Here is a 13,436-nt window from a genome sequence, read left to right as displayed (position 1 = left end):
TCTCCAAAACTCCTTACTATGGATGAGTGATAGGATGCGCCATTCCTAACCAGCTGCCCTACATGAGAGGACCTCATAGTCCAATTCTATAGGTGTAAAAGGGGAAAGGTTTAAAAACCTCCTAAATCTTCAACATGTTTAATGGTAGACATTCTATCAAATAGGATTTTAAATACCAGTAGGAGTTTTTAAGATAAAAAAACTCAAAAGCTGAGTCCACACACACACACACACACACACACACACACACACACACACACACACACACACACACACACACAAGCCAGAGGCAAAGTGAAACACTGTGTAACATACAATATGGTGAAATAAGCTTAATTAAAGTTCTCCCCTCCATAGAAAGTGGGAGCAGGTGCCCTATTGGGTATCTGTGGGCTCTGGTCATGTGGTCATAGGTTATCGGTACAGCAAGGAATGTGCTACCCAAGTAAGAACTGCATTGCTATCAAAACCACCATGCATTAAAGAGGGTAATCAAACTGCTATATACTGGATAACATCATTCTCTAATCTATATGAAAATAATTCTGTCATGCCATTCATGCCAAAAGCAACACACATGAAAATATTGATGGAGAAAAGTGCAAAGCCAAAATGTAGAATTACCCTCATTCCTAAATAGAGTTTGACACCGAAAGAAAACAACAAAATTCTTATCTATTTTAATATTAAATACTGAATACATTTTCATTATTAAGACTTATCCTCCATGCTGTCCTCATATGATTTATTATAACTTTTACAAAGTTAGGTAAATGAAAAATTTACAAACTAAATAGGCCCCCAGAAAGCAGGGCTATTATCAGGTGTCCAGAGCTGCCAGCTGCTTTCTGTCCAGCTGTTCCCCAGAGACACATTTATCATAGGGGCCAGGCAGTGGCTGGACCCTCCCCCCATGCTGCTCTCTTCAGCCGCGTCTCTCGATGTCCCTGACAAAAGTAATTAGGATCCAGTATCCTTTATTTTCTGTCCCACTGATCAGTGCTGCCAACGCAGGCAGTAAAGACTACTGTAAAGACTACTGCTCAAGAGTAATGTCTTGAATGTTCACCTGTCAACTAGTGCAGATGGTTACTTCACCAATCTGCTTTGATTTACTTTAAATGGCAGCTGGGCATGCTTTGGCTTTTTTATTTTTAAAATAATACGTAAGCCTTTCATTCAGTTAACTGACTACAGTGAAACATGTGGCTTTGTTCTAAAATGTAACTACAATTGTTTTCTCAACGGTTATGATTTATGGTTATAAAATACATGGAAGTGGACATATTCACAAGGATTTATGACCCAGCCACGTGGATGCCATTAGTACTACTGTATACACATACCAACATAAATGTCACCTGAGGACAAACAAATACACACAAGCTAAAGCTCCACATGGTTGTTCAGCTCTGTTTCCTTCACATATCAGTTTCTAGCATGGTGCTACTTAATTCTGCTGTAAATGGTAAATTATTCGTAGGGTTCTTGCTGACTCTTCAGTTACTGAGATGCTCTGGATGCCCTTGGAGAGACACCCAGAGGTCACCATTGTTTGAGAAGTATACCAGGGTCAAAGTTTCCTCTCACTTACACCAGGATATAAAGTACACCTAGCAGGCTTCAATTACACTCCAAAGCTCTCTCATGCAGACACACATACACACACACACAAAGCAACATTATATTTATCATGTGTTTCTGGAAACCTTTTAAAAGCATTTTATTCTAACTAGCTAAGTCTTGCTTTCTCTCTAGTGTGCACAAACTAAATGTAGTCAAGATCAGATCCCAGCTGTACTATCTTTTCTTCATGGATATGGGTCCAAGAGTTTGTGACGGGCCATGTTTTCATCGGTAGTCACTTTCTGTCCTGGCACTAAGAGCAGTACCACTCAGTTAAGTGGCTGCAGTGCAGAAATGAACTCTGGTACTTCTTTGAGAACTGTGAGGTGCTCAGCGTAAGTATTAGATGTGCAAACGGCTTTTAGCAAAGATGTGCCATGTTTAGGCAAATGGTACTACTGTGGAGTAATGAAGAGCTATAACGCCATAACAACAGCATTAGGAAAAGGCTACAATCACATGACTACAATTTGGTGTAAAAATTAGCAAAAATAAATGAAAACATTTATCATGGTTAGTAAATTCTGTTTATATTTACATATGAAAGCCTGTGTTTAAACACATATATTAACTGAAACTGTATATAACTGAGCAGCTGTCAGGCTTGTGTTGTCTGGTGCTGGAGCCTGGTCCTCTGTGTCTTACAGCTGTAACCGAGAAGGTCCTGAACACCAGCTGAGTCTGAGGCAGCCTGGAGAGTGTATTTCGAGTGGATGATTCTCTGTGATAACATCTCTGGATAATGTTTCTTGTTTGTTCTCTTATCAGTGCCTTTGACTTCTCCTCATGTTGACTCTCTGCCTATCTTTGACAGCTTCTTAGAGTTCATGAAAAACAGTGTGCTCAATGGGGAGGACCCTGTGTCACAAACGCTGCCTCAAGCAAGCCAGTCTGTGATCGCTGATGGCACAGAAGCTGGGCTGCTCAATAAACCCATGGAGAGTTCACAGGCAACAGGAACCAGGCTCCTCAGGACACTGACATCACACACACAAGATTATGCCCACTTCGGAATGAACGTAGCACCATACATTGCATAATATTGAGGAAAACCTAACTGTGCTAGTAGGTCAATAACATAACATACTAAATATGCACATGCAGATGCAGTTTTTGGGCTTTCCCTAAATGTTTTGGTACAGTTTTTAATACTAACGTTCTTTTTCAGATAAACATAATCCAGGGTTGAATTGTTTCAGTCATAATGTGTATTTGCTGTATTTCTCAGTTAAAGTTACAATGTCATGGAGGTCAGGTTTGTTTTGAAGAACTTGGCCTGTAGGCAACAGCAGCCGATAAGCTCATTCTGATCCAGCTGACCCACTGGGTTCAGATCGGCCAGAGCTTCCACACGATCGATGTGTTTATTTCCCTTTGACAAAGGCTGGCCTAGCAGTCTAGAACCTCCCATTGCCGAGCAGGCATGGTCAATACTGATCTCTTATACAGGATTATTCCTAATGCTTAAGCTCTAAACGTGGTGAAAAAGGATTTATATTTCAAACAGATGTGAATGTGTGTAAGGCTCATGTGAACACTGTATGAATCCCCTTGAAAATACAAAAAATTAAGGGCCTCAAAAAAATGAAAAATGAAAACATAAACGCTAAGGCCTGGCAATGATAGGACATTATACAGTGATGTTTTAAGAGCAAGGAATAGAGCCAGTCCAAAGCTCTTCCATTTAACAACAAGGAGTGTCCTTTTTTTCCAGCAAAGCCAAGGCCCTTACCGGGAATAAATCATGGCCTGGTCACCAGCGTGGCATTTCAATATGTGAGATGACTCCCCTCCCCTCCTTTTCATCCCCTGGCCTTGGATCCCCAGAGTTGATGATATTAGACATCTGAGGCAGGCCTTTACTCCTCTGGTTCATGAGGGCTAGTTCATCCATTTCAATTGGAAAAAATAATACCGATTGCTCTGATATCATTCCACCTGAGCCCACCCCATTTACCTAATTGGGCAGTTAACTGCTTGATTTGATACAGCTTTCACTCTCAATGTTGCACATGATTTGAAGGGAACTATGAAGCATACAGCATTATAGTGAAGCACTGCTAAAGCCAGAATGAAGAAAATGAAAGGAGAATACAGTGAATCAGATCATTTAGAATATATTAGAATATATTGTATTTATAAGAGTGACAGCTCTCTTTGCCAGTATAGGTATTTTCCAGTATAGTGTATAAGTACTATTGCAGCACAGTAGCATGCAATGGGCAGACTGATTTGAGTGACACACTCAGGAAGGGCCAGAACCAGGACTGCTTCAACACTGGTCATGTGGGGGTGGTTAGCTGAGCATGGAGCACAAAACAGACAAATTAGGTTTGTTGAAAAGGCCAAGAGGGGTGAATGACGAAGCCAAGGGACCCTGAACAAGTGAGAAATTATTTAGCCGGAGTTATTTCCTCAGAGCCTCTCTGTCTCTCTTTCACACACACACACACACACACACACACACACACACACACACACACACACACACACACACACACACACACACACACACACACACTTCACTCTATAGTCACCTGAGCTAAATTATCTTGTATGAAATAAACAGCTTTGAAGAAAGTATGTTTCTGGATCAAATGAAACAAATCAGAGCTGAATAAATTAAAATCAGAATGTTTTGGTAAAAATATTTATCTACAAAGACAGAAATACCATTGCCTGTAGTTTACCAATTAGGGTTTTTAGTATCCAAGTAGCCACGTGAGATAAAAGGGACTTTCTTGTTGCATCAAGGTCACTTTTTTCTAATGTGATTGATTTACACCTATTTTACTGTATATAATATGTGCTAATATATGTAGTAGTGGGATCAAATCAAATTTTCTGTATGAGGGGAACATGAAAATCCTGTGTTGTACTACATGATGGCACAAATGTCCAAGAGTTTTTAATGATACAAGAATGTGTTAATTCTGTTAGAATTTATTATTTACTAATCTATTATTAAGATGTGAATATGTAATTACTCTAGGTGTTTGTATTTATCTAGTAAGAGTACCTTTCTTCAAACTATTTTCAAAAATGTCTAGAAAAAACATAGAAAGATTTTAACTAATAAATCTTTTTCATACAGTTTCAAAACCAAATGAGTCACTGAACTGCACTTCCATTCTTGTTTTTGTCCAGGTGAATAACCCACCCAACTCAACATAAGGTGAGACCAATTCTAGAGCTAGATACATCAATAAAAGACACACAGTCAGGCATTGATGACTGGAAGGGTGTTTTGCAGCAGGTGTCTCTCCTGTAAGATGTGCCATGCAGCTGCCAATTTGTTTGATTAAACTCTGGCTGAGTAATTTGCTTTGAGGATAAGATCCCTTTTGAAGGTAATATAGCATCGGCCTGTTCCCCTAGCTCAGCTCTTATGAGTGGATCTGTGAAACTGTCTTAGCTCAGCATGAATTTGACATCCAGGAAACTCAGACCCTGGTGCTATATCTGCTTCTGCACTATCCAGCTTGGCAAGATGCTGACCCCCCCGGTGCACGGCTGGTGCATTCCCCTCGGGTGAGCAGCGCTGGGTAATTATGTGTGATTAACCGGTGGGAGACACACCCTGGCATGGTCCTCATCGTCATGGCAGTAGCTCACTGTGCCTTCATGTTCCAAGAAACTGCCAAAGAAGCAGAACTCCAACTCAAGAACTTTTCCCTCTACCTAACCATGTTCTCTATCCCCACTGAGACTACAGATCAGTAGTGATGCACTTCCCCCTATCACGTGGGTTACCAGCACTAGATACGGCTTCTGTTGGCTGTAGTGCCTTGTTTGGAAGCTGAGAATCTTCAGCTTAGACCACTTGTCCACTCGTTTAGCTACTTGTGATTATTGTGATCACAAACTCTACAACACTGACTGGTTATTCATCGACAGCTTCAACTAATATTTCATAGTGTATATGAAAAATACCATTATGCACATTAAATTACACAAACATGCACAAACTCATTAATTCACATTATTTGTGCTCAAATAGCCATTATGAATAGCTTTACGGCTCTTCTGCTATTTTGATAAGCAGGGTTACATTATTAGCTTGGACCACACTACAGACTACATAAACAGTCTCTCCTACTGTTGGACTTGCTATCACTCATGCACATGAACTGCATTAGGTATGGAACATCATAAAACTTCCCGGATGCAGCGGGCTGCAGATGGCTCTTAGCTGGCTGCTCGGTCGTGCAGCATGGCTGCTGTTAGGTGCAGTTCATGCAGATCACTGAGCTCTGCACATGCTTAACCAACATGATGGCTGGCTCACAGGGCCACCCTCAGTTCCATCACCACGAATGATGTGAATATTAAAGCACTCAGGCTTTGATCACAAGTATGGAGAGAAATGTACAGGGTTGTATTTTAAAAGCAATATTATACCAGTAAATAGAATAAGGACACTTAATGTAGGTGTCATATGTACCTTTGATTTACCTGCTGTCTACAGGTGCATCCTGAAGAGTTTTTACAACCATTAAATACTTTACAACCATTAAATACAATAATTTAAGACAGCCCTTAGATAAATGTGTACTCTACTAAGACTATATCTTTTTTTGCATTTAGTACCAAAAACACACAAATGTTATTAAGAAAATATCCATGGTGCCTTTGGGACCACTGAGAACTGAGCCAAGCTATTTCCTTAGCAGGGCCTCCTACTTTGACTGACATGGTCCTCAAGCCCTTGCATTATCAACACATTGTGCTTTCCCTGACTGAGCAAAATGAATTATGTTTATCAAAGTGGGAATACCCTACAGAGGCCGAGACACTCACAGCCTGCCACCATGGCAATAAGTGCAGGAAAACTGGGCACTGAACCATGAAGCCTTCCGGTCCACTTGAGGCAAATATAATGAAATAATGCACTTCAAAAAACATTAAGTGCCCATGATAGCTAATGATGCCAAGTGGCAGCAACACAGAAGAAAACCACTGATAGGAACATGGGCAGAGAGACTCAGTAGAGAGACTCGGCAGAGAGACTCGGCAGGAGACTTATGGCAGAAGGACCATAAGCCACCTCTCTCCAAAACACATCACAGTCAAGTGCTGTGGTATTTCTATTTGAAGAAAGTACTATGTATATATGTGGTTTTCATCTGCAGTTAAAACATTTGAAATATAAATTAACTGTGATTGTAAACATACACAGTAGGCAGATGATAGGCTAGGTTATGAGCCTAGTTAGGCAATCACAGATCTTAGGTAGGGCTACAACCTGTGATGCAAGCAGCTGACTAGGTATTTGAAGGATGGCACAAAATTTCAATTGTTTTTAATGCATCCATCTATCTATCTATCTATCTATCTATCTATCTATCTATCTATCTATCTATCTATCTATCTATCTATCTATCTATCTATCTATCTATCTATCTATCTGAAGTAGTCCTTGTTCTGCTGATCAGTGCTGGGCCTCTGAGTCAAGGCAACATCTGGGTGGCCAAACCTAAAACATCCCCTTCAACATGATAATTGATGACATAATCTATAACCAAAGATCTAAGATGCATTTAGAATTCGTTTTATTTAACTTCTATAAACCGGAACATTTAAGTTCTCTGAACTGCCTAGTTCCATAGCATAGTCACTCTGTAGGGAAGTTACATGAATTCTGTGCTATGCCCAGCTCAGCTATCGCCTTCTTTTATAAGCAAAAACGACATTCCTAAGTCTGAAAAAGTCTGCTAGATGAAATGAAAGCCACCTTTCCTTAATGTGAAGTAAAGATAAGTGCAGGGTGAGATGGCTGCAGGCAAGTCAGCAGGGAGGGTGATGTATTTGAGCACAGAGCTTAACCTGTAATGGTGTCTCACATGCCTTCACTGGAGTAGACAGCCTCACACAGGCCCTGCAAGCTGTACAGAGCACACACTATAAATAGTGCATTATCTTTGCAACACAACATAGGCAGCTGACCGGTGTTATCAGACTCTACCTTTGTGAGACAACAGGTGGTGGATGTGTCAGTCAGTTGAAGGAAAAACAGTGAGTACGCAGCCCCTGAAGCCAGAGGTAGACATCACTCTAAACTCGCAAAGTGCCACCCTCGACATGTCAACCTCATATTCAAAATAAAATAAAGATTACATCCTTAAGATTCACACACTTTAATGTTTTAATTATGGGATATTTAAATCCTGAGCAGTTTTAACTAGATTTCTATTGCATATGCATCCAACAGAGATGTCTATAAATCAGCTAAAGTGACTAAAAATATAATGAGATTTCTACTTTTTATTGTACATTTACTTAAAACAATTCAAATTCAAACGTACTTGTGTAGCACTTTTTACAAAATATATTGTCACAAAGCAGCTTTACAGAAATCCTATGTCTTTGAGAGCATGAAATAAAAATCTTGAGAGCAACCTGGGCACAGAAGGGGAACACATCTTCCTCTAGTTAATACCAGATGGAAAACTAATAGCACAAAATTAATAAAATTGCTTTTGCTTTTAACTTTAATTTACTAGACAACTTACAAGGGTAGCTTATAATAGTAAAGAAATGACTGACAAATATTTTGGAGAAGTACTCAGTTAGAACCAATGAGTTAAATATCTGCACAGTAAACAACTACACCCAGTCTAGCAGGACAGCTGATGGCGGTGGTGATCAGCTCTTCACTGAAGTCTCCATGGCAGCCAGCAAGACCTTTAGATCTGTTCAGGAGAGTAGGTGAAACAAACAGCTTGACCATTCTGGTGATCCAGTGTGGTCCAGCTTAATTAGAAATATAAATGCATCATAGTAGCACTTTAACATGCTTTAACACTTTTATTTATTTATTTCAGTTACGCAACATCCTCTTTGAAAGCTATTCGGTATTAAAGGCGCAGACAATGGCCTTTGAAAGACCTAGTTAAGTAGCTTATCTGTGCTCCATTGTTTGACTCCATGAATTAATCTCTTTACAGTAGGGATATATAATATTTTCATAAGGAGCTAGCTGGATAAGAAGAATATTGCTGTTCTGCTTCTCACTTCTCTAGATACTTGTATCCCATATGGAAGGTCTGTAATGAGAAGCACAGCATGTGCTGCCTAAAATTTATTGCAATGATAGCTTAACCCCTGACCTTTGACCCTTACATATTTGCATTTTCCCAAAGCTTTCAACCAATCAGCTGTAGCCCAGACATCTGAATATAACGTATGCCATATGTTTTCAGATTGTGATCATTCTTTATGTCTTATTATTTTTGTTAAAATGATTTATTTCAGCAGTGACCCATTAGTGATTTATGGTTTTTCTCAATTACTTTGATCAGTAAAGCAGTCCAACAATTCTCATGTGTTTTTGTTCCTGTAAGATGTGCAACACAGAGGAAAACACCAGAAAAAAGGCACTAGAAGTCCCACTCCAACACCACAGACAAGGTGTTCAATACTAGAAAGCGAGAGGAATGTACAGCACTGCAAGAGTGGTAAGGTGTTAACTGCCAGTGGGCCTACTACAGAATTAGCACTTAGCTGTATAGTAAAGAGGGCTTCACCACAGCAGAGACACCACATACTCCATGTCACATCCTACCCCCCTGCCACAGGACAACTGAGTGAGGTCATAGTTCACCAAACCGAGGCATCTGAGACACATGCTACCAAAGATAGTAGTGAGCATAGTCATGAGCCACACCTGACACAGGTCAGACATGAGTGCCGGTATTCCTCAAAGGCTAAGGACAGAATGTGCATGTTCACAGAATGAAGATGAATGAAGGATCACACAGTCTGGTAGTTCCCAGAAAAATCACAGTCTGGTAGTTCCCAGTTTTGTACATCTTCAGTTATGAGTTCTCCTCCTCTTGATGTAATGTTCACAGATATACTTCGGAGAATACTGATTTAACAGAAAGTTCTGAATGTCAAGTATAACTCCTTTCTATTTTCATACAGTTTTCATGCGCCTTTCTATTTTCATGCACAGTTGTTTATTGGAATGCAAAAAGCCATCTGTTTTGTAAAATATTTTTTTCTTATGTACAAGGAAGATTTTTGCTCTGTGCATTGTTCAGATGCACTGTTCTGCACACATATGGAGTCTCCTGTTCAACACAGAAAGGCTTAGTGGGCATCTGGGAAGCCACCCTTTGCATAATGACACTTTCACCTCTTCAGTTACAGAGCCCTGCTTTAAATAATTATGATTATTCACACGGGTGCATCGACCCAAAGCATATCCACACCCATCTGGAGTGATGACTGCAAGCACACACACTCAGAGCACAGACAAATGCACACATGCTCACACAATAACCCTCTTTCTCTCTCTGTCTCTCTGTCTCTCTCTCTCTCTCTCTCTCTCTCTCTCTCTCTCTCTCTCTCTCTCTTTCACACACACACACACACACACACACACACACACACACACACACACACACACACACAGCACACACATAACTACATACATTTCAGGTTCCCCACTGTTTGCTTGAAGGGACCCAGAAGGCTGACATTCATCCACCCCCACGCCACCCCCACGCCACCCCCCCCCCCCACCCCCGGAATGGTCCGGACTGTTGGGCATACCCTTTGTTCAGCTAACACATCCACTAAGATTAGAGGAGGTGATTAGAGAGGGAGTGGGGCCTAGCATTGGCCTTCACCAGTATAAAACACACCTGAACCACAATGACCCACACACATTGCTATTGGATTCCCATCCCATGTTTTTTTTTCGGGGCGTTTGCTGGGATGAGGGTGGTGGCACAGTGTCGTTGTGCTTATGCACACGCCCCATGCATGTGGACTCTGTGGCACGCCAACCCTCCAGTGCTCCTCGTTCTGTTACTCTGCTCCAAATGGAAACAACGCTCCCGTTTTGGTATCTGGGTGGCATTCTCACCTGTTACCCACATCATGCAGCAGACAGGCACAGGAAATGGAGCCTATCAGTGTTTATATCACAACTCAAGATAAATTAAAATAAATAAACGAGTGGACTGTGAGTCTGAATGAGATTCTACAGTCAGAAAAATGTGCTGAATAAACAATGAAGTAGTAGATAGCAAGTAGAAGTACATAAGTACATAAGCAGATTGAACATGCAGTGCAGAGATCAACCACTGTGTGTTAACATGTGGAGTTTTTTACAAGTGGAGCATTGTACTTGTTTGGTTTTGTAAGTTACAAATTACATCTCTAATTAACAGGCTATCCTCAGAGCACAGCGAACAATCACAGACAGGCAGCAACCACAGCCCATTCAAATTGCCTGGTTTTGCCTCTACTCTTCAGTTTGCTACCGTGTGCAACCACTGAAACCCCATAATCAAGATGAATGGTTTTTGGTTCTTTCAGAGCAGATTGACATATCCTGACAACTATGCAGCAATTTTACAAATGAGACACACTCAAAGATGTTACACAACATCTCTCACAACCAGTCAGCAGGAGTGAAAGACTGAGAACACATAGAGTGTGCACTTTGTGTGTGTGTGTGAGAGAGAGAGAGAGAGAGAGAGAGAGAGAGAGAGAGAGAGAGGAGGGGGGGGGAGAGAGAGAGAGATAGCCCAAAAGAAGAAAATGTGCATTACATACAATACAAATGATAAGCAAATGATGCTCTGTAGTGGAGGCAGCCCCACTGAGAAAGATAATATTATACAATGCATAGGGTTGGGTAATTGTTACTGGTTGCACTAGCCTCACAGAGACAAGGCCAGAGCCTTAGAAAGACATGGGCTTGTTAACACCACATGCTGTCCTGTGAATGCCCCACCTTCCGTGGGACCCAATTAAGCACAGAAAGACGTAAGCAGATACACAAAGCTTTGCATCAACTGAGTATCAGGGGACAATCATGAAGATCTATTTTTCATGAAGGTTCACAAAAATATCAGCCAAACTATACCTGTATCAATTTAGTTAAATTTAGTTAGCATGCCAAAGACAAATTGCTATTTGAGGTTTATTATTTTATAATTAATAATTTACAATTTTCTCATATTACTTTCTCATGTGCTGATTTACCATTCTATCTATGCATGTTTCCTTTTACACAATAAGGCTGCCCTATGTACACACCCATTCGTCTTTATCCACTCTTTTAAATAATTTTTTAATCCTTTCATTTTCCCATAAAATAAATGCATTTAATTCTGACAGCACTCAGCAATGTAACACTACTAACCTATTGTTTTTGATGCTCTGAATTTTCAAGATAGTTAGCATATACAATACAAAGATTGACTGCATTTCATTTCAAATATGACTGCATTTCATCTTTTTGTTCCTCCATTTGGCTTTTATGTTCTTTTAATTTTTAAGATACAGAAATCAAATTCAGCAGGATTTGACCTTTCACCCATTGCATATAACTGCATTCTTTTTTATATTTCTGCATCGTAGCATAAAACTTCACTCATGTGACTATTTCCTGGATATACAAGAGATATAGCCTAAAGCATGTGATTGCATTTTATATTCATATGTCTTCACCTACTTCTTTCATCCATCTTCTATTGCATAAAACATATAAATATTCAAACATCAAGCCAGAATTCTTCTAGACTATTTTCCAGACTATAGTAACAACTTGAAGTACATATCTAGGCTCTCTGCACTGCCCATATCTTCCTCAGTCACTAAGGTGACTAGGCTGAATGGTCGAAAAATAATTGCCATAAGAAAATGACAAGCATTTGACCTCTGCTTACTTTTGGGGAAGGAACCTGAGGCAGGAAAGGATAAGTTAGAAATTTAATATTTTGGCAATGCCACACGCCTGTACTGTGATAGAGATCCTCATTTAACAGTCCGAAGCATGGGTGGCTCAGAAACAACACCTGCCCATGTGTTAGTTAGGACAGAAAACATGTTGTGCTGACAGCCTAGTGGACACATTGTTATGCTATGGTTTATGTGTGTGATCCTGTTTCTCTGTATGTGTTCAGTTTCGCACAACAAAGGCATGCATATCCAGCAAACATGTAATGAAATATCTATATTTATCTATATATATCCTCCAAAAGTGTCTATCATGATTGAAGTTCTGTTTACATGATCAGTAATCTGATTTGATGCTAAAGATGGAGACATCAAATTCAGGTGGTGTATGTGTATTCCGATTACTGCTTATAATGCATTTAAAAATGTTTATAATCGAAATAGGCCTATATAATTCCTATCACAGCTTTGTGGGGAGCATGAAAATAGAAAAGCGAGCACATACACACAAACACACACGCACACACACCTCCCTACCTCCTAAATGAGTAGGAACAGCCTGCCAACACTCTATATAAAAAGCTGAAGCAGGCGCCTAATTGTCAGAAGACCCTTGAGTAAAAGGCCCCCGAGAAGGGTTTCTCCATTTGTTCCCTTATAGGAAATAGTTAGTGTGGCCCTGCCAAAGGCTTTTGCCACAGCAGACATGGAAGAGCGGGTGCGATGGAGAGGGCCAGAGTGAGGGCAGCAGGGAGAGACTGATAACAAGAGAGAGTGATTGAGAGAACCGAAGCAATGTAGAAAGCCAAAGAGAGACAGAGAGAAGACAGACAGACAAACAGAAAAACCTAGGAAATGGGAAGTGAAAATGGGAACTGTTGATCCCGCAGGGTCTGAGCTCTTAGCTCTGGTTGTTGACAGCAGGGAACACGGGTTGAATGTGTTTGCACTGGCCAAACAGAGCAAAGCTGACCTAAGGGAAACCATCCATCTACAACTCAAGATGGCAGTTCTAAAAAGACATAAAGCAAAATACTGTAGTATAGCCCTTACAGACCCAATTCAGAGGCTTATCCTTTCAATGTCCCGAACCCGTTTTACACCAATTAATA

The 13,436-nt window shown here is 40.4% G+C and overlaps 1 protein-coding gene across 8 annotated transcripts in view; it reads right to left on the bottom strand.

Annotated features, from left to right (window-relative positions):
* scn5lab (sodium channel, voltage gated, type V-like, alpha b) overlaps positions 1 to 13,436 on the bottom strand; it is a 96,925-nt gene that overhangs the window by 29,345 nt on the left and 54,144 nt on the right. The gene's annotated exons all lie outside the window — the stretch shown is intronic.

Source organism: Electrophorus electricus, chromosome 14 (assembly GCF_041902795.1).
Source record: "Electrophorus electricus isolate QZ-2024a chromosome 14, ASM4190279v1, whole genome shotgun sequence".
NCBI classification, from domain to species: domain Eukaryota; kingdom Metazoa; phylum Chordata; class Actinopteri; order Gymnotiformes; family Gymnotidae; genus Electrophorus; species Electrophorus electricus.
This window is presented reverse-complemented; position numbering and strand designations above follow the sequence as displayed.